Consider the following 23,603-nt stretch of genomic DNA (forward strand, 5'->3'; position numbering starts at 1 on the left):
TGAACTCGGTGCAGTTCACAATGTTTTTCACGTGTCGAATCTGAAGAAGTGCCTTTCAGATGAGACCCTCATAGTTCCCTTGAAGGAGCTCACTATCGACGAGCGGTTGCAGTTCGTCGAGGAACCTGTTGAAATCACGGACCAGGATGTTAAGGTCCTCAAGAACACGAGAATCCCTCTTGTTCGAGTTCGTTGGAACTCCCATCGCGTCCCAGAGTTCACCTGGGAGCGTGAAGATCAAATGAAACTCAAGTATCCCCGGTTATTCGAAAACCGTGCAACCACTACTGAGGCTGAAGCTACTACTGCAGAATTTCGGGACGAAATTCCAAATCAATGGGGGGATGATGTGACAACCCAGGAAAACCAGTAAACGATACTACATAGCTTCCTCAGTAACCGCATGCTAAATTTCGGGACGAAATTTCTTTCAAGTTGGGGATAATGTGACAACTCGAATTTCCGAGATTCTACTTTCGCATTTATTGCACGTTCACCGTTTGTTTAGTTGTTTACTTGCACAATTTGTTGCTTTGTAACTATTCACGTTTTGATTTAATAAAGTGTATTGTAATTGTGCATGGTTATGTGTTAAGTGTGACAAATACATGAACTTGGTGATGAAACTGTAAAATTATATTGTGATGGGTGTTTTATGTAAAAGATGATACTTAGGGATGTATAGAGTCATTAGTGAAATTCTAATCATTCTTAACCCTAATCCCTTTCACTAATCATTCACAAGAATCACCACACGTACTTTCACATTCTCCTCTCCTACAACAATCTTCTCATCATTCTTGGCTTCACAAGTTCTTTTGCATCAAGTTTGATTTTCCAATCCATCTAGAATCAATCCAAGGTAATTGTTTAATGATTGTTTGTTGTTATCAATTCTTGATTATATGATTCATGTAAACCCTAGCTCTTCACATACTAGTTCTGTATTTACTGATTAAATTCTGATTGCTGTGAGATGATGTTGATTAGTGTGTAACAATTGCCTGATGTTAAGATACATAATATGTTAGAATCGCTGAATGATGATTGGATTGCATATGAATGAATTAGGGTTATCTGATCGTGAAAACAAAAACGTAATTGTTACAATGAAAGTTGAATGCTCGCATGATTTGATTGTTGTTTGTCCGAACTTTTATATGGCTTGCATATGGTCCGATCTTGTTGCTTGAATATAGTCCGAACTTTGATCATGTAACATGTAGCTCCGAGTTTTAATCCATGAAATCTTGTCTGACTTTTTGTGATGTAACTTTGTCCGAATTTTATTAATAAAGCAAGGAATCCGACTTTTTGAAAGACTTAAAGGAGTCCGACTTTTAATAAGATAGAGGGTCTGAACTTTTATATGGTGTAACAAAGTCCGAATTCTTTTATACATCACAAGGAGTCCGAGTTCTTTTAGGGGTTGGTGATGTCCGACCTTTTGACAAGGAGAGAGAGAGAGCCTTGTCCGACTTTTTGCCAAGGTAGTGTGTGTCCGAGTTTTACATAAGGCAAGGGGGGTCCAAGTTTTAAATGGGGGATTGATGTCCGAGTTTTGTTGTGGGATGCCCCTTGTCCGATTTACTTTGAGGTGCCTTGTCCGAATATGTAACTTGGTGATGTTCCGACTTTTGTTTATGATGCATGATTGTCCGATTTTTGATACACAAAGAATGTAGTCCGAATGTGTGAAGATGATACTAATCCGACTTTTACATGCTCAACATGATACCTTGTCTGAGTTTCATGAATAATCTGTTATCTGAGTTTTGATGGAATGTTTTACGGTCTTGTATGAAGAACAACATGCTACTGTATGTTGTTGTATATGACTTGTATATGATTGAATGATACCGTAAGTTATTGGATGAACGCGAGATAACTGTTATGTGTTACTTGACGATGACTGCTTAAACACACCTCGTGATATATATTGCATGCGAATCAATGCGATGCTGAACTGACTGTGTGTCAATGCATTACCTTAGGCCTTGATTGATTGACTGATTGTTTACGAGCACATAACTTAGCATACCGAGCAAAGCAAGGTGAGTTCACACAGCCAAGGCATGGGATTCCCGGGTTGGGAATTGGGTTGGAAGATTTGAATTGGATAATTACTCGTACTTACGCTATTGCTAGACTATATACCATCGTCCTCAGGTTAGTCAGGACACTTACGTAAAACTAACGTAAACTAGTATCTACCACTGTCTCCCGGGTCGGGAGGACACTTACGTAAAACCTACGTAAACTCATACCTACTACTGTCTTCCGGGTCGGAAGGACACTTACGTAAAACCTATGTAAACCCCACGCATACCACTGTCCTCGGGGAAGGGCACTCACGTAAAACCTACGTGACCTTCTACGTATTCCTGTTCTCGGGTTAAGAAGAACACTCATGGTTGCAAATAGTCTAGTAAGGATAAATATGGGAAGCCCCCATTAGTGATAACTGTAACCACGGGAAGCCCCCACTAGTAGTACATACATACATGGGAAGCCCCCATTAATGAACATACGAATTACCATTACGTACTTACTTTCTGTGAACTCGCTCAACTAGTTGTTGACTCTCTGCTGCATGCCTTGCAGGACCTTAGGTACATATGGAGCTTGCACGGGGAGGAGCAGGTCGTTGTGGAGCATGGATCGTGGATGCAATGTTAAACTTTATAACACTTGAACTTATTACATACATTGGGTTTTCATATTATGCTTCCGCTACTAATATTACTTTTGGTTTGAACATCAATTGTATTGAGTTGGATTTTTATGAACTACTTTAATTATTATATGCTGTGTTCAATATGATTGGTGGCTTGATCCTGGTCAGTCATGCTCCCAAGCGGTGATACTCCGCGTGTGGATTTTTGGGGGTGTGACATTATCATCCATTCTATACTCGTGAAGTACCTAATCTGTTCTTTTGCCATCTTTAGCACGACCTAAATAAAAAACTAATGTCTTGATTGCTGCAACGGTTCTTCCTCTATATTCAACGTATCTGTCTTTCCCAGTACCTTTCCAGAACCCAGTTTCAGTGGCACGATTGGCCCTAACACCACCTGAATCCTTTTTTTGATTTAGGGCAGAAAAAGTACCACTCTAAGTCTCCACTTTTCAAAGAGGATTTATCTGGAAGATCCCATGGACAGAAATCATATATGTTGACCTCTACAACAGCATTGGAAGCGATTCTTTTCCCCAATATCTTCCTCTTGAGGTAGTACACGGCCAAAATTTCATCTGTAGGTTTAAAGCGAAATCCCGGAGCGAGGGTTAATCTTGCCATGAAAAACTAATCAAATGCCCAACAATCGATATTTTATTAAAACCGATAATAATCTTGTGTAAATAACTAATAGCTAACGAACAAAACGAATTTCCTAATCAATATATGGTCCAATGGCGAAAAAATATCCACCCAGAGCTCCCCAATTTTCCCCGGTTCATCAAGTGTGCTTGGAAAATTAGCCACTCGTGTGCGCATGAGGTGTCAAACGACATTTGTGTACCCGAAGACGAATGGAGATGTTACCGAAGAAGAATGGAGAGGATGATGAAAATGGAGAAGATGATGAAGATGTTGTACGGGAACTATACCCACCGCCACCTACATTGGTAGCTAGCTGGCGGTATGGTACATCACTGAACACACGGATCTGTGCTAATGGAGAATGATGTTAAGTTGTGTTCGGGTACATCACTGAAGACACGGATCTGTGCTAATTTTACGTCTGATTTCGTGCGAAATAAGGTGATTTCGTACTAAATGAGTGATTTCGTGTGGAATAAAACCAAATCAGAACTATTCCGTACGAAATGAACCTAAACAGAATGATTTCGTGCGAAATAGAGTACAATCCTTTCAATTCGTGCGAAATAAAGGATCTGATTCATACGAAATGGTTGATTTCGTACGAAATACTTGATTTCGTACGAAATACTACTGATGTCACCCGTTCGATCGGTTTTTGACAAAATTGATCAAGTTATAGGTCGATTTTAGGTCTGATTCTTTCAAGGATTTGTCAAAACAGTGTTTTGCACGTTATATGTGAAAATCAGTCCATTTTAACCGTGAAAACTTGATTGATTTTGAAAAGAAGGTGTAGAAATCAGAATTTTCCAGCGAAAACAAGCTAAATGGTAAGAACTCTTCCTCCTGAGCTCTGATACCACATTTAGGATCGTCGTGCAACCTTCATGAGTCGATCAGAAGAGTTTTTAGTCTGAATCAGAGGCGGAATTCATTGATTCAGTCTTCGTTCAGCTTGTATTGCACTAGATTATCATTAATCTATCTTGTTTATTGATTTCACAACGTTTACAGGCCAGAGACACTTCAACAGCACTTCGGCGTCAGAAACAAGAAAACATACAAACGAAATGACCAAGCACCTATTTATAGACTCCTGATTTCGTACGAAATGAGTATGTGTCATTTCGTACGAAATGACCAATGTGTATTTCGTACGAAATGACTATTCCTCATTTCGTGCGAAATGACATTTACACATGTTTTCTCGAACTTCGTGCCTTGATCTTTCAACTCTAATCCAAGACTCGATAAAAGACGAAGTCGACAGACGTATGCACCAACACTTTCGAGGTGTCGACACGTCCGTTTCGTCGATGAAGCAAAAGTTGTCGTCCGATGTCTATCATCCGATGTTCGCGCCTCGAGTTATGGAATCACACAAGTGTGCATTTTGAACATGTGCGAAGGTTCGCGACCGTCGTTATATTGGCAAATATTTGTGAGGTTTCGGTCGTAGTGTAAGTGTATATTTTTGTAGGTATTGTATGTATTATTTTAGTACATATTCCTAGTACTACTACATATAAATAGTTATACACATATTATACACTAAGTAGGGTATTTGAAGTATATTATTTAATGAGTAAACTGCCATTTTGGTCCCTGAGGTTTGGTTACTTTTGCCATTTTAGTCCAAAACTCAAACCTTTTAAATCTGGGTCCCTGTGGTTTCACTTTTATTGCCATTTTGGTCCAAAAATCAAATCACATGTTATTTGACTAATAAAATCTAGTTATTTTATCTTTTTCTTCAAGGGCAAAATGGTCATCTAAATTTATTATAACATATTATTAATTAAATTAATTGTATTAAATCTCTTTACCCTCATAAATTACCTTCTCTCCACATCAAACCCTAATTCCTAATTCACCTTCTTCATGTTCTCCCCTGCAACAACCATCTGAACGGTACAAATTTCACTAATAATAATCTCCAAAAAGTCAAACAAAATATCAATTAACAACAAATTAAGTATGAAAATTAACCGTAGAAACAAAAAATCAGAATTACATGATAATCACAACAACAATATCGATAACGAAAACAGAGCAAACGGAAACAGAATAAGAGTAATCAATTAACAACAAGCTATGTATGAAAATTAACCGTGAAACGAGTAACAAAAACACCTGAAAAGAGTAGTAATTCGAACAACGATATAAGCATTCAGTAACGGTGACAGAGAAAATGAAATTAGATATAGTTTAGTACCTGAAACTGAACGAGATGATTAGTAATTCATTATTACCATCAGTTGTTGAATCGAAAGAATGTAATGGTGGATTTAACGGATCAGTTGTTTGAAGAGGTGTGTGAGGATGAAGTTTTAAGAGGAGTGTTCCGGTGAAGGTTGCCGGAGTTATTGTCGGAGATGTTGCAGAGATGAATAAGAAGCGACAAAAGAATTGTAAAAAAAGAATAGCGGAAAAGGTGAAACCACCATTGTCATTCAGACAGTTTCAAGGGAGGATGAAGAAGATGAATTAGGGATTAGGGTTTGGTGTGGGGAGGAGATAATTTGGGGAAGATGAACTTTTATATCTGACCATTTATGAGGGTAAATCGATTTAATATAATTAACTAAATTAATAATATGTTATAATAAATTCAGATGGACCATTTTGCCGCTAAAGAAAAAGACAAAATAATCAGATTTTATTAGCCAAATAATAGGTGATTTGATTTTTGGACAAAAATGGAAATAAAAGTGAAACCACAGGGACCCAGATTTAAAAGGTTTGAATTTTGGACTAAAATGGCAAAAGTGACCAAACCTCAGGGACCAAAATAACAGTTTACTCTTATTTAATAAACACAACTTTTCGTGTTTAAATAAACTCTTGGATGGTTAAGACTTAACCCTTGTCATTAGGGTTTGGTCTAATCACGATTAAGGTTGTTAATCATAATTAAGGTCACTAATCGCGATTAACCAAGCTAATCACCCCGTTAATCTCTTTTTAGTCGCGATTAGGTTTTTAGAAAATTTCGCCATAGCTTCCCCTAAACTATGGCGTTTTCCCACGTTTTCAAAACGCATTTAAAACCATTTTCAATTTACCAAGATCATCAACCTACTAATCTCATTAAAACACCACTTTCAAGTAAACAAATTCTATCACTTATTTCCTTAATTCATGAGCTCTTACATATATTAAATTTCTTAAACATTTCAAGAATTTTATGTTTTGAAATTCAAGACTTGTTAAGTGTAATTTTCATAACCATTTAGGGGCCATTTGGCAACATCCGAATGGTTAAGTGCTAAACTAGTAAGAGGTCTGAATCATTAAGTGCTGAACCAGTAAGAGATCTAAACCATTAAGAGCCTATATAAAGCTAACCGTTCAGAGACAAATGTCTGACCAATTCAGATTAGAGGTCTTAACCATTCAGACTCTGTATAAATCTTAATCATTTAGAGGTAAATGTCTTAACCATTCAGATATCTGCTCGTTAAACAAACAGTCTGAACTATTAAGTGCTGAACCAGTAAGAGGTCTGAACCATTAAGAGCCTCATTAAGAGGTAAACAAACAGCCCCTTAGTAAATCACTTGTTTTATTAAAAAAAATCACACTTATTAGTCTCTAATCATCAAGTTTAGTCCATTAAATCCTTAATCTTTCAAGTTTAAAAACTTATATATATAAAGCTCATTGATTTAAGGGTGATGATCTTTCTAAATTTAAACCTCTAAGTGTTTAAATCACATTTTTAAGACTAATCTAACAAGATCATCACTAATCAAGTTTACTACACCAAACATACAGCATGATCAACTTAAATCCTAAATTAAACAGCCTATTTTAACCAAAATCAACAAGATCATACAACTTGTGCAACCCTAAAACACATAATAATCACATAATACTTCATGATTAGTAAGTTGTTAAGTTATGTTTAGGGTTTTAAGTTAGAACTTTCTTGATTTTCAAGATGATCAACTAGTACTTTCATGATCTACACATAATAACAAGCTTAAAAATGGTAAGAAAGTGGCTTACAACTTTGCAAGTGCTTTAAGATGATGATAAAGAAGTGATTATGCTCCCCACAAAGCCCTAAGTATGCTCCATGTGCTAGTGATGCTTAGATGGTGTATAAAAAGGTGTGATAATGGTGAAAATATAGTGAATTTGAAGTAAAAAGGGTGGTGTTTCCTTGGTTTTCTTGGCCGAGATTTAGAGAGGGACAGAGGGAAGTTTTGGTTGCAAAAATTTGTATAAAATGAATGATGGAAAGTGATGATAAGAAGTGGTAGAAGTATGGTAGGTTCTAATCATAATCTTGCAAAAGTCTTCCAAATCTTTCAACACATCTTCACTTCCATACTTCTAAAAAATTTTCCAACATGTAGGTTAGTATGGTGGGGTCTACCATGGACGAAATTAGAGGGGGTGTTCTAGATTTATATATGTTTTTTTTATAAAAGTTATATAATAAAAGTTGTAATTTATGTAAAGGTTTAGGGATTTAGGGAATTAGACAAGTTTTCATACCATAAATGTTCCGGCAATATTTTTGACGCCCAAAATGTCGTTAACTAGTTCACTAAGATGTTATTTAGTTGTTTGGGTGGCGAAAATATCGCTAACTAGTCTGTTGACGCAAAATTGACGAAGTTGTGATTGTTACGATGTAGTACCGGAGACTTGTGATTTGAAAATTCCATTGGTATCCCTAAGCATATTTAAGGTGTATACATTAGTTATAAGTCTTACGGACACTAAAATGATATATTCTAGTGTCGCAGACATTTTGTTTTGGTTATATTTTGGCGCAGGACGGACAAAGTGCATTTATAGGCGTTTACCAAAAGTGAAGGTGTTTAAGGGATTAGGGTCCCTAGTTGGGGATTTTTATTCATGTTTCATCTACCAAGTGCATTCATGCCCTTCGTCGCTCATTCCGACAGTTTTCGAAACTTGCTGGCATGAATAGTGTGTTCAGGTAAATAGTGTTTTCAGCCTTTTGCCAACATATTAAGACATAGTTTGTAGTTTTCTCGCGATATGGCGATTATATTAATGTTGTTTGACATATATAACCATGTCTTATGATTGCTAGACTTTATACGACCTAATCATCCAATAACTAAATTGTAATGAACGTAATTAAACGTTAAATCAAGTGTTTAAGTGGTACGGAATTGCCATTATTTTTGCCAGTTCTCACAAAACATGCGGGTAAGCGGGTTGCTCGTCAAACAATGACTCCCAGGCGTAAGAAGTTTCTCCACCGTCTTCTTTGTTGCCGTAGTTTTGTTGTTCGTACGAGGCTTCATACCCGTGTTCATAACCCGGATACCCATAATCGTATTCACCGTCAGGCACAACATATTGAAAATGTCAATGGGTAAAAGGTGACGCTAAATCTAACTCTTAATTCAAATAATTAAATAAATGCTTACCTCATTAGGTCTTACAATAACTCATAATTCACTTCTCCCTCATAAGAATCAGGAATCACAGACCCCTCCTAAAACAACAGTGTTGTAAGTATTTCATAAACAAAACAAACCAACTAGGTTAAGAAATAGTATATCCGACTATGTTCTAGAACAAACTTGCTCATATTGCATGATGATTCACCAAAAAACATAGTTGAGGTCGAACCAAGACATTGCTAATTGTTTGTCGAAAGAATGAAAGGATGATACAAGCTTCCTTTCTTCGTCGTTTATATAGGCAAAATGCATTTTGAAGGCAATCATTTTCCATACCTCTATACGACTCGTGTAGCTCAATATGATTCGTGTAGGGTTGACGTATTCATCACACCCATCAACTTTCGGTCATTGCTGAAAGACGTCGTACTTAATACGAGGCGTATAGCTCTAGACGACTCGTATGTGGTTAAGATGTGACAAATGTGGTAGGCTTTGTTTGACTTTGGAAATTGGAATTACTCTATACGAATTGTATAGAGCTATACGACTCGTATTCAAGGTGTGAAAATAAAAATTTTAGACATACAAATAATATGATTCTATTTCATTACGTATACTAGCAGGATGCCCGCGCGATGCGGCGGGAATAACACATCACATTGCGATACTTTTTTTTGTAGTTTTCTTGTTCATGTGATTTTTATTGTAGCATCATTGTGATAGATATACATAAAAACGAAGTAATCGGGTATTCCATTTTGTTGTATTGTGCATAGTTCGGTCGGTTTGATTATTATCCTTAACTGAGTTAGAAACGAAAGTCATCGTTTAATTAGTCAATTTTATTAACCAACCCGTTTTTGGTTAATCACTTCGGTTAGGTTGATGGTTTTTGATTTGGTTCATTTAATTTCAGTTAATAGTAAAAACCAATCACGGGCTAAAACTTTTGCTTAGAAATATATGAAATTGAGGTATAAATACATGAAATGAAAGTATACATATATATAATGTAGATATAAAATACGAAATATATGAAATGCATGTATAAAAACTAGAAATATATGAAAATATGAATGGTTTGGTTCAACTAATTTTGGTTAAACGAGAGTATAAAAAAACCGACAATCGGTTTTTGGCTAATTCAGTTTTTAGTCAATTCAATTTTTTATTGATTTCAGTTTCATCTGTTTTTTATTTGGTTTAAGTTAACGATTTAGTTGTTGCTCACCGACAACCTGTTTTGGTTAATAACCAATAGGTGTGTGCGCGATGCAGCGAGAAACACAGACATTGCCACAATATTCATTCTTCGATTGGTTCGATTATTATCTGTAACAACTCTCACTAAAATTAATACTTGGGATGATAATTAGTCCAAAAAGGAAACCCTAATTAAGACACCCAAGTAAATTCTGCATAAACCCTAAATTTCCAGAACAATCGGAATCAGGATCAGGGCCCCTAAAAACTCAAGGGGGGTAAACCCTAGTTGATAATTATCAACATAAACTCGTTGTTAAATTTTAATTGGACAAAATTTATAAATCAGCAAGCCTAGTCCCGAACCTAGGCAGCCTATATTTAGACTGCTTCCCTTACGAACCGTAAGGGAAATGGCATACGGTCCGTAAGCAAGGCCCAAAAATTAGTATAAATAGCAGACATCGGGACTTGCATTCTGTTCTTGTTTCGACGAAGAAATTCGTTGTGTACGAAGAGTTATAGCACAATCAGTTCAATAACACACACAATTCACGAAATGCTGCCGCAATCAGGGTATTAACTCGATCGCTATTACGATTCAACGTCCGATCGATTGTAACTATCCAACGATTGTTTGAGTGCCGCTCAAATTGAGTTTATACTTTGTTATTCATCGTGATTTCGACTTGAATGTTTGAGTGCTGTTCGAATTCGGACTATACTCTGTCATTCGTTGTGAATCCGCTGAATTGTTAGGTATTGCACTTGTAAATCGTTGTGAGGGTTTAATCTCGTGAATTGTCGTAACTGCTGTATTGGTTACTAACCTGTTTGTGTGTACATTGTTATTTAAATTAGGTTAATCAGGGCTATTCAGTAGGCTTATACTCTGCTCGTATAATCTGCAATGTGAGTCATTCTCTTTTTATCAACTGTTTTACAATACTCCAAATTATTTTTCAAAAGTTATAATTACAGGGACTAAGTCGTGGATATCTTGAATCACTGGCTAGTGGGGTATTGTGCACATTACTAATCTTCTCCCAGTTAGGTTCATTGACCTACTAGGGATAATCATCACTATTTGGGTTCATTGACCTAATAGTGGTCTGACCATCGTCACCTTGTGACATGTCACCATTGTGACATAGCGCCAGATAAAAATAAGATATGAACCATTGTAATCGCTCTTATGCTGTAATTTATAACTAAGGATCATTTTATAAAACCTGAATGAACTCACTCAGTATTTCCCGCTGACAAAACCTTTTTCAAACATGTTTCAGGTGATCTGTTGTGAGCAAAGAAAAGTGCCGTGAAGCACTACAAGCTTAGAAAAGTGGCTCAATGTAAATAAATAACGAAACATGTTTTGAGAAATAAAGATTTCCCAGTGAAATCGCCTTATTGTAAATTATGGGATTTATCCCTAAATTATGTAAACGAGCAGTTTTAATACTAAAGATCATGTTTTAAAAAGACTTCCGTTGTCGCCTAAATTAAATACCGCATGTTTCTGTCCCGCGGCTCCTGAAACGGGTCAAACCGGGTCGGGGGCCGTGACAGAAAAAGGTGGTATCAGAGCCACTTCTCAAGCCACTGATTTAAGCTTATTATTGATTTTAGCCTATTAAAGTAATTGAGAAATACTTAGTAATTTCCAATTGCTACTCTGTGATTATCTGCTTACTATCTGACTAATCGTGTACAGTATGGACAGATCTGTATATGCTAGTCAATGTAGCAATTAATGCAAATTATTAAATAATTTGACCTAAGTTTTAGTACCTTTGTTATCTAGAAACCTTATTCAGTAAATAAATAAATTTACAAATAAAACCTAATGTGTTTTAAATTCTAGTTGTTTTTGTAGTTACCCAGTATGAAATAAAGTTTTTCTATAAAATTTTGCTATAAATTTTAACTTAGTAATGGTGTGTATGTTGCTAAACAGCATGAGTGACTTGTCTGACGCCCTTCAGAATTTAAATTCCTATCCAGTAAGAATAGAGGTTTCCAGAGATTTCAATAGGTATATACCAGACATAGAAGAACCTATTGAATTCAACGCTTTACCTCTCGAGAAACCCAAGCCTAAGAAAATGGAAATTGGGGAAAGTTCTAGGCAAATTGAAAAGTTACCATCTCAGGAAGAGCTAGATTTTATATTGGCAAGCTATAATACTATTAAGCCTGTTAATGAAAATGTTTTTATTCACTCTCTTGAAACACAACTACCAATGAACTTAGAACCAACTATTCCGAATTCTTCAATCCACTCGCAAATAGACGAATGGTTGATTAATGAAATACAGTTACAAAACCATCCCTATAAGCTTTTTCCTCAGTTCAATTCAGAACCTTTACCAAATCCACCAATAAGTAACGAGAATACGGCTGAACTTCGCCTTGGTGAAGAACTAATGGATACTGGGAATAGGATCCAAGAGAGTGGGGAACAGATCTCCTGGAATATACGATGAGAGGGAACCCCATTACTAGAATATCATCTGACAAAGGATAGGGGAATTATGGAACTGTGCTTATGTAATAGTAATAGTAAAAAAAATCAGTCTGTAAAATAATTACAAGGTAAAAGTATGTATTGATGTCTACTATAAAATATAAAAATGGGAATCGAGAAATCGATAGTTTGGTTATATGTACATTGTGAAATTTGTATGATGATTTTAGGTATAATTGTTGATACTAATAAATTATATATTTATATATATATATATATATATATATATATATATATATATATATATTAATTATCAGATGGAAAACGCGAATAACGAACCCGTTAATGATTCTAAGCAACAACCGGGGGATCAATATATGACTAGGCAGGATATAGAAAATATCGTTGCTCAAGGGATAGCCAACACTATTCCAACAATGATTGCTCAAGGGATAGCCAACGCTATTCCAGCAATCGTTGCTGCAGTTAAACATCCAATAGAACCACAACAAATCGTTCCTAGCAAACGTATTTCTGAAGATAACTTCAGTAATAGCGTAAACGGAGGCAATAATCATGTTAACCATGATAATGAACCACGACAAGCTCCGCTCCCTAAGAAAATGAAAGCTGCAACGCCTGGTTGCACTTACAAAGAATTTCTTGCTTGTAAAACCCACCGAGTTTGCAGGCAATGAAGGAGCGACTACTGCACTACGTTGGTTAGAGAAAACTAAGGCAGTAACTGCCATAAGTAAATGTGCTCAGGATGATCAGGTCATGTACGCGTCAAACCTTTTCAAAGAAGGGGCGCTAGAATGGTGGAATACGGTGTTACAAGCAAAAGGAAGAAGGATGGCGTATGCTATGAACTGGGAAGAATTTAAGAGCTTGGTAGAAAGAAAATTCTGTCCCGAATATGAAAAGGAACAAATGACAAATAAGTTTTTAACCCACCGGATGATAGATGTAGATTGCCGAAAGTATACTTCGACATTCTTCGAGTATGCTGAGTAGTACCAACCCTGGCTTCGCCAGAGCCGGTGCTTATTTCCCGTTATATTTGGGGATTGATTGCTGAAATCCGTAATATCGTCAAGGCTGCGAAACCTCGCATGATTGATGATGCGGTGGATCTAGCCAATACTCTGACTGACGAACTAGTACGGACAGAGAAGAAAATAGAAGGAAGGAAGTAGCCCAAAAGATTACCCAAGTATTCCGTCCGGGTAACCATAACAATTTCAAGAAAGGAGGGAATGGGCAATCTTCCACTAGTCCATTTTGTAATTCTTGCAAAAGAAAGCATTTTGAAAGATGCAAGGGATATTGCAATTTTTGCAAAATTCCGGGGCATCAAGAAGAAGACTGCAGGAGGAAGAGATTTCCAGTCTGCTACAACGGTGGAGAAGCTGGACATCTTAGGCCAGATTGTCCAAAACTGAACAAACTATCTAACGATAAAGCCAAACCTGCAGAAGAAGCAAAAAGGAATGTAAGAGCCTTCCAACTAACAGCTCAGGAAGCAGAGCTCATTCCAGATGTGATAGTTGGTACGTTCTTAGTTTACAACATTTACACAAAAGTATTATTGGACTCTGATGCAACCCAAAGTTTTATAAATACTTCATTCTGTCAAAGCTCTTACCTTATCATTAACCAAACTTAGGCAGATCTTTACAGTCGAAACGGCAAAAGGAAAATATAGAACTCTCCGGTCATAAATTCTTTGCAAACCTAATTCCTATGAAATTAGCTGAATTTGATGATGTGTTAGGAATGAATTGGTTAGTAGCCAACCATGCTCGAATTCTCTGATATTAGAACTTTATAAGAATTCAGGCACCCGCCGGAGAAGTATTTATGATTACAGGAAATAAACCACGTAAGGTTACGAAGTTCATATCAGTAATAAAAGTTGCTAGTTATGAACAAAAGCAAGGAATAGTATATATGATTTCAGTAATCATAAGTACTAAAAGTAAAAGAACTTAAGGAAATTCCTGTAGTTTCAGAATACCCAGATGTATTCTCAGAAGAATGACCAGGTTACCACAAGATAGGGAGGTAGAATTTAGGATTCATCTAACTCCAGGAACTATACCGATAGCCACGACACCTTATCGATTAGCACCCACCTGAATGCTCAAATTGGAAAAGCAGTTAGATGAATTACTAAGCAAAGGATTTATACAAACTAGTTCATTCCCTTGGAGAATATCAGTGTGTTTGCTAAGAAAAAGGGTGGTTCGATGAGAATGTGTATTAATTATAGAGAATGGAATAAGGTTACAATTAAGAATCGATACCCATCACCTAGGATTGATGATCTTTTTAATCAATTGCAAGGCGCTAGGTATTTTTCTAAGATCGACTTACGCTCCGGATATCATCAATTAAAGGTACAAGAAGAAGACATACCTAAAACTGCTTTCAGAACTAGGTATGGTCATTATGAGTTTACAGTCATGCCCTTTGGACTAACAAATGCCCCAGCAGCATTTATGGACATGATGAATCGAATCTGTAAACCATATTTGGATAAATTTGTGATCGTTTTCATTGACGATATACTTATTTATGCCAAAAGTCAGGAAAAACATTATCAGCACTTGCAGGCACTCTTAACTTTGTTAAAGAAGAAACTTTTCGCCAAATTTTCGAAGTGTGAATTTTGGCTGCCAGAAGTACAATTTAAAGGTCATATGGTGAATCATGAAGGTATTCACGTAGATCCTGATAAGATAAAGGCAATTACCAAATAGAAGGTTCCGAAATCCGCAATGGAAATTAGGAGTTTTGTAAGTTTAGCCGGATACTATAGACGATTTATTAAGGATTTTTCCAAAAAACCATATCATTAACTAAGCTAACCTATAAAACAGTTAAGTTTGAATGAGGACCTAAACCAGAAGAAGCCTTTAGGAACTTACAGCATAAATTAACAAAGGTTCCAATCCTAGCCTTACCAGAAGGAATAGAGGATTTTAAAAAATATATGGTGATGCTTCAAAACTAGGATTTAGATATGTGTTAATGCAACGTCAAAAGGTAATTGCGTATGCATCAAGGCAATTGAACAAGCTCGAAGAAAGCTATACCACTCATAACTTCGAATTAGAAGCCTAAGTTTGCCCTTAAGATTTAGAGACATTATCTGTATAGAAGTAAGTTTACTGTCTATACGGGTCATAAGAATTTAAGATATATATTTGAGCAAAAAGAATTAAACATGAGGAAAAGGAGATCCTAAGTGATTACCACTGTGATATTCAGTATCACGAAGGAAAGGCTGAAGACGGCTAGGGGTCGCCAGAAGAGTTATACAGATAATAAACGAAAGCCGTTGGAAGTTTCAAGTTGGAGACAAAATGCTATTAAAAGTATCTCCTTGGAAAGGAATTGTTAGATTCGGTAAGAAAGGAAAGTTAAGTCCAAAGGTACGTAGAACCATTCCAGTGATCCAACGAATAGGACCAGTAGCCTACCGTCTACAACTACCAGAAGAATTAACCGGAGTACATGATGTGTTTCATGTATCCAATCTCAAGAAATGTTTATCCGACGAATCCCTAGTAATACCTCTTCAAGATGTAGAGGTAAATGAAAAGCTGAAATTTGTAGAGAAACCCCTACAAATTGAAGACCGGAAAGTCAAGTTTCTCAAACACAAGCGACTAGTACTGGTGAAGGTTAAATGGGAATCCAAGAGAGGACCAGAATACACTTGGGAATTAGAATCCGAAATGAAGCGAAAATACCCTTATCTATTTCAGTAAATCTCGAGGACGAGATTTTTCTTAAGGTGGGGAGGATGTAACACCTCTCACTAAAATTAATACTTGGGATGATAATTAGTCCAAAAAGGAAACCCTAATTAAGACACCCAAGTAAATTCTGCATAAACCCTAAAATTTCCAGAACAATCGGAATCAGGATCAGGGCCCCTAAAAACTCAAGGGGGTAAACCCTAGTTGAAAATTATCAACATAAACTCGTTGTTAAATTTTAATTGGACAAAATTTATAAGTCAGCAAGCCTAGTCCCGAACCTAGGCAGCCTATATTTAGACTGCTTCCCTTACGGACCGTAAGGGAAATAGCATACGGTCCGTAAGCAAGGCCCAAAAATTAGTATAAATAGCAGACATCGGGACTTGCATTCTGTTCTTGTTTCGACGAAGAAATTCATTGTGTACGAAGAGTTATAGCACAATCAGTTCAATAACACACACAATTCACGAAATGCTGCCGCAATCAGGGTATTAACTCGATCGCAATTACGATTCAACGTCCGATCGATTGTAACTATCCAACGATTATTCGAGTGCCGCTCAAATTGAGTTTATACTTTGTTATTCATCGTGATTTGGACTTGAATGTTTGAGTGATGTTCGAATTCGGACTATACTCTGTCATTCGTTGTGAATCCGCTGAATTGTTAAGTATTGCACTTGTAAATCGTTGTGAGGGTTTAATCTCGTGAATTGTCGTAACTGCTGTATTGGTTACTAACCCGTTTGTGTGTACATTGTTATTTAAATTAGGTTAATCAGGGCTATTCAGTAGGCTTATACTCTGCTCGTAAAATCTGCAATGTGAGTCATTCATTTTTTATCAACTGTTTTACAATACTCCAAATTATTTTTCAAAAGTTATAATTAAAGGGACTAAGTCGTGGATATCTTGAATCACTGGCTAGTGGGGTATAGTGCACATTACTAATCTTCTCCCAGTTAGGTTCATTGACCTACTAGGGATAATCATCACTATTTGGGTTCATTGACCTAATAGTGGTCTGACCATCGTCACCATTGTGACATGTCACCATTGTGACATAGCGCCAGATAAAAATAAGATATGAACCATTGTAATCGCTCTTATGCTGTAATTTATAACTAAGGGTCATTTTATAAAACCTGAATGAACTCACTCAGTATTTCCGCTGACAAAACCTTTTTCAAACATGTTTCAGGTGATCTGTTGTGAGCAAAGAAAAGTGCCGTGAAGCACTACAAGCTTAGAAAAGTGGCTCAATGTAAATAAATAACGAAACATGTTTTGAGAAATAAAGATTTCCCAGTTAAATCGCCTTATTGTAAATTATGGGATTTATCCCTAAATTATGTAAACGAGCAGTTTTAATACTAAAGATCATGTTTTAAAAAGACTTTCGCTGTCGCCTAGATTAAATACCGCAGGTTTCTGTCTCGCGGCTCCTCAAACGGGTCAAACCGGGTCGGGGGCCGTGACATTATCCTCAACCGAAATCGAGGTCATTGATTAGTCCTTTTTATTAACCAATCCGTTTTCAGTTAATCGGTTTGGTTTATTCAATTAGATTGACGATTTTTGGTTTATCGGTTTAGTTTATTCAATTAGATTGACGATTTTTGGTTTGATTAATTTAATTTCAGTTAATAGCCAAAACCAAACTTGGGATAAAACTTTTGTTTAGAAATACATGAAATAGATTTATAGGTTCATGAAATGGAGGTATAAATATGAAATACATGAACTAAAGGTATAACGATTCAATTACTATTTACCCTTAGACACCATTAATCACGTAACATATCAATAATTTTAATTAAAAACGATACCAATACTATACTCAAAGTAAAGAGAATAAAATACTTGTTTATATGGTGTAATTTAAAAAAATATATTAACGTACTAAAAAGTTATGATTGTTTACTGTATGAGAACTCCACTAAGGGCAAGTGAGTATCCCAATTTCCTCCCAAATACATAACACAAACACGTAACATGTCCTCCAAAGTTTGTATCGTTCGTTCACTTTGGCCGTCCGTTTGTGGGTGAAAGGTCGTACTAAGATTCGGTGGGGATCCAAAGGCCTTTTGAAATGATTGCCATATCCTTGACATGAACTGACCATCTCGGTCTGATATAATAGAAATGGGCACTCAATGTCGTGCCACAATCTCTTTGAGATTTAGAGAGGGATAGAGGGAAGTTTTAGTTGCAAAAATTTGTATAAAATGAATGATGGAAAGTGATGATAAGAAGTGATAGAAGTATGGTAGGTTCTAAATCATAATCTTGCAAAAGACTTCCAAATCTTTCAACACATCTTCACTTCCATACTTCTAATAAATTTTCCAACATGTAGGTTTGTATGGTGGGGTCCACCATGGACGAAATGGGGGGGGGGATTCTAGATTTTTATATTTTTTTTTTTATAAAAGTTATATAATAAAAGTTGTAATTTATGTAACGGTTTAGGGATTTAGGGAATTAGACAAGTTTTTGTACCATAAATGTTCCAGCAATATTTTTGACGCCCAAAATGTGATTAACTAGTTCACTAAGATGTTAGTTTAGGTGTTTAGGTGGCGAAAATATCGCTAACTAGTTCGTTGACGCAAAATTGCCGAAGTTGTGATCGTTACGATGTAGTACCGGAAACTTGTGATTTGAATATTCTGTTGGTATCCCTAAGCTATTTAAGGTGTATACATTAGTTATAAGTCTTACAGACACTAAAATGATAGATTCTAGTGTCGCAGACATTTTGTTTAGGTTATATTTTGGCGCAAGACGAACAAAGTGCATTTATCGGCGTTTACCGGAAAGTGAAGGTGTTTTTGTGATTAGGGTCCCTAGTTGGGGATTTTTATTCGTGTTTCATCTACCAAGTGCGTTCATGCCCTTCGTCGCTCGTTCCGACAGTTTTTGGAACTTGCTGGCATGAATAGTGTGTTTAGGTGAATAATGTTTTCAGCATTTTGCCAACATATTAAGACATAGTCTGCAGTTTTCTCGCGGCGTGGCGATTGTATTAATGTTGTTTAACATATATAACCATGTCCTACGATTGCTAGACTTTATATGACCTAATCATGCAATTATTAAATCGTAATGAACGTAATTAAACGTAAATCAAGTGTTTAAGTTATACGAAATTACCATTATTTTTGCCAGTTGTCACAAAATGTGACAACCCTCACCAAATCAGGTATCCGTACGACTTAATTAATATTTAATTACTGCTTAATTACTGTGCTTGCTTGCAATTGTGATAAACTGCTACTTGAATACTGATACATACACATACTTGCATCATACTTTATTAACTGTCACTCCATTATTTACATACGGAACTTTAGTGACAAACTTGATGCACAAAAGCACAGTAGCACAATGAATGGATAACCCAGTAAACGTGCTGACATAGCCAGCACCAGGCAGACACTGCCTCTAAGGCCTGTACGAGCCGGGAATAGTTTACTACACTAGTAGGAAGTGTAGGGAGGTGAGGATTGTAGAACTGCGTCACTAGGTGATAGTTATAGTGACCGGGTGTGCCTAAAATAAGTTTTAAACACAAAATTCTGCACTTTAATATAAAATTCAGCATTTTAGCTAACTAGTAAAGTGCAAAAATATGGGAAAATAATACTAGACACTTTCCAAAGTGTCGGGAATAAATGGTGTCACTAAAACAAATATTAACGACACTTTAAATGCTTATTAAGCACTTTAACGGATCAATATCCAACCGAACAACCGGACTTTACCCGGAACATAAAAATATTGACATGACATTGTTTTTTTTTTTTTTCTGAGCTAGTTAGGCTCCCCGAATACCCTAACACCCGTTATAAATTACAACACACCTAATACCTTATTTAAACTTCCTAACTAAACTCACTTACACTTAACCATTAGTTCAAACCAAACCAATTACCCCACCCCTTACAACCGATTCGGTTTCCACTAGGGGACACCATCCACCCATTTGAATATTTTATTCCAAGTGGTCTAATATCTTCCATACATAATATCCAATAGGTTTTAGTAAATGATGGTTATAAGAAAGGCTTAAAGGATAAGACCTTCACATTCACCAACACTTAACAAAAAAAATTGTATTTCTTTTTCCTCTCTTGGCTACTTTCGGCCGAACCCCATCCCCACTACACAATCCATTTTCAAGTCTTAATCAATCATACCATATACATACCAAGGTGCTAGAGTTCATACAAAGAGGCTCGGTGCTTACGGATTGCCAAGGACCTCACCACAACGCTATTAACCACCTGTTTTTCGTCTAGTTTCTTCCCTAGCCTCAAGCTAGTAGTAAGTGACTCTAAACGCCCTATTGATCTTGTCTAAAGTGGTTAATAAGAGATTTGTCGGATAAAAATCATGAACATATAAGATCAAAGTTTAAAGTCTACTAAAAAGGATGAACATGGTGGTTAATGAGTAAATATTAGTGTAAAACTCTTGGATCTTATTTTATTATGATTCTTTTATGTTGTTTGATGCTAGTAGTAGTTCAGATCGTCATCTAACCCGGCTAGGTCATGTTCATGGAACATGAACTAGTGTATGTTAAAGTATGAAAGTGATTAGATGATGAACACTACTACCTATGAACATGAACTTGTGTAAAAGTGATTTTTCTTATAAAATGAAGTTCTAAACTAGTAGATCTAAAGATCTACAAGTGGTATTTTCAAAGAACCAAGTGTAAAATGAAATCATGTTTAGAAGCCGGATCTTTCTTGAAACAAAGGTGTTTTTGTGAACAAACATGTCACACCCCCAAATTACCACCTAGGGCGTGTCCCTAATGGAGGTGTAACGATCCAACAAAGAGCCACCAATCATATCAAACACAAGTTATGAATAAATACCAAATCAATAGAAATGTATTGTTTGAAAGTTAAACCAAAACCAAAGTACTGAGCGGAAGCATAAAGTATCAATGGGTGATGTATCAAAAGCAAATTAAGATAACGGTTTATTATGACCACAACCACTCCAGCAGCATCAGACAGCAAGCTCCCAAGTTCCTTCAGTAATCACCTACAAGCATGTAAACAAGTGTGTCAGACTACGCTGGTGAGTTCAAGGTTTATGTTTGTTTACCAAGTTGCGTTACCAGTCATGTGAGTAAAATAGTTTACAAAACAATATGTTGTTTGTTGTTAAGATGTTTGATGTTCGATGTTTTGATGTTGCTCAGGTTAGATACCCTAGGGAGTGTGCCCATGTGTATCCGGGGAGTGGATACCCCTTAACGACCGTTTGCTATGTTGCCTTCGTTAGATACCCTAGGGAGAGTGCCCATATGTATCCGAGGAGTGTGCCTCTAACAACCATAGCCATACCCAGATAATTAGTTCACGCCCGTCCTTACGGCCCGGTGTGAGGTTTCCCACCTAATAGCGCTATCAACTAATCACCCCCATTGCCCTCCAGGCAATAACCAAAACCGATTAAGTTGTTTACCCAATGTTTCCCTCCCGAATGTTTACCAGTTGTCCCAAACCACCGGGACGCATGCTTGAGAAAAGTGCAGTGAACTCACCTTTGGTTTGCTCGGTTTGATAATGTACTTCTAACGTTAAATAAATGCTAGGTCCGTTACTCGCGACCTAAGGTATAATATCATAGTAATGAGTACACGAGTAGGGTTTTACAACACCTTAATGTCCAAACAATCCGATGTCTAATGTAATACTTTTTGACAAACAGTAGCACACAACACACAGTTATTTATTCTCACTTGATGCTCGAGACAATAGGCTCACAACCAACTTGTATTACATCAAATAATTCATCAAATCATTAACTGTCTAACGTACATATTTGTAATAGTCTAATACTTTAGCTATATGCTCACTTAATTCAACACATAAACATCTTAAATTAACTTAAAGCAACTATCATCCTCCAATCAGTTGTTTCAATTTCCATATATAGCGAAGTAATACATGCGGCCCAAACCACATCCGTGTACCACTACCCTTTTATGCGACCCAACCCACTATCACATCAATGTTTTATATTCTTCCTTATTAGCCGACAACATTGCATATAATTCATCCTAAATTATCAAATCACCACCTCAAAGTTTTATTTAAACAAGACTACACATGGCTCCCCCCTTATAGGACCTTTGCTCGGCCCACTAAACAAGCAACACATGCCCCATATCCTTTATCAATTACTTTTGTTTAATCTTGATGCAAACTGATACACATCACGTGCAAGTTAACTTATCATTTATGAATTGCACACAAGTGGGACTTGATTGGACCGCCAACACAAGTGGTGGACATGGAGCTTGGTTTAGAAATTAATTTGTGAAGGGCGGCCGACATACCAGGGGCTTTCAGAATGCATGCAAGTCAACTCACAAACAACCACACCAATTTCTATGTTTAATTCAAGTCAACAAATATATATATATTCTGTGAATTCCATGAATCGTGTCAGCATGCGTAACCCATGCAATTAATCAGAATCATGCAATTAATCAGAATCATGCAATTAATCAGAATCATACGATCAATTTCAGTTCATGCTAATCATCTATCGTTATTCCACATTCATCATGAACTTTAATATACTAAACGATTGGCATGAAAAGACACAACATATAATACAAAGATCATACTGACCGGAATAGTAAGTGCACAAGTATCTACTGCCGTCGAACGATCAAGAAGGAGAAAGACTTTTGCGATGAAACTCTAGGTGTTGGCGTGTGTAGATTTGAGAGATAGAGTTTGCTTTTTATGATGAAACCATCCTAATGAGATTCATATACGGATTGAACAGGATGATACGGTTTGTTTGTTACAACCGACCTGGGCCTAAGCCCACCTTACTAAACACATTAATCTAATTAGTCTAATTCTAACTAAATGAACAGGATGACCGAGTAATATTTTATGGGCCGATTCCCTACTTGGCCGGCCGATAATGGGCTCAAGCCCAATGTTTACAAACCCATTCACTTGGTTGCCATTATTTAATTCACTTGGTTGCCATATGATGGGCCGATTTCAGCCCAATATGCTCCTATTGGACCACGAGGGTTTTGGGTGCGGCCCAATTAAAATAGTTGCTATAACACGAACACGAGGGCATGGGAACATATAAAAGAGAAATACGAGGAATAAGATAACGTGCCATATAGATACTGACCTTGAAAGTTAGAGTTGTCACATCATCCCCAACTTGAAAGAAATTTCGTCCCGAAATTTGAAAACGGTCACTAAGGAAGCTAGTTTTGTTAAGCGTTTTCGCGGGGTGTCACATCATCCCCAACTTGAAAGAATTTTCGTCCCGAAAATTGATCTAAAACAATGGCTTGAAGTGAGCTCCGACGAACTCGATCTATAGATACTTTACAACACCTGGGGGCTAATCTTGTGATCAGTGGA

The 23,603-nt window shown here is 36.6% G+C and overlaps 1 protein-coding gene across 1 annotated transcript in view; it reads right to left on the reverse strand.

Annotated features, from left to right (window-relative positions):
* The window catches only part of LOC118491535 (NAC domain-containing protein 82-like), a 43,831-nt gene that overhangs the window by 19,221 nt on the left and 1,007 nt on the right, over positions 1–23,603 (reverse strand). The gene's annotated exons all lie outside the window — the stretch shown is intronic.

Source organism: Helianthus annuus, chromosome 4 (genome assembly GCF_002127325.2).
Source record: "Helianthus annuus cultivar XRQ/B chromosome 4, HanXRQr2.0-SUNRISE, whole genome shotgun sequence".
Taxonomy (NCBI): domain Eukaryota; kingdom Viridiplantae; phylum Streptophyta; class Magnoliopsida; order Asterales; family Asteraceae; genus Helianthus; species Helianthus annuus.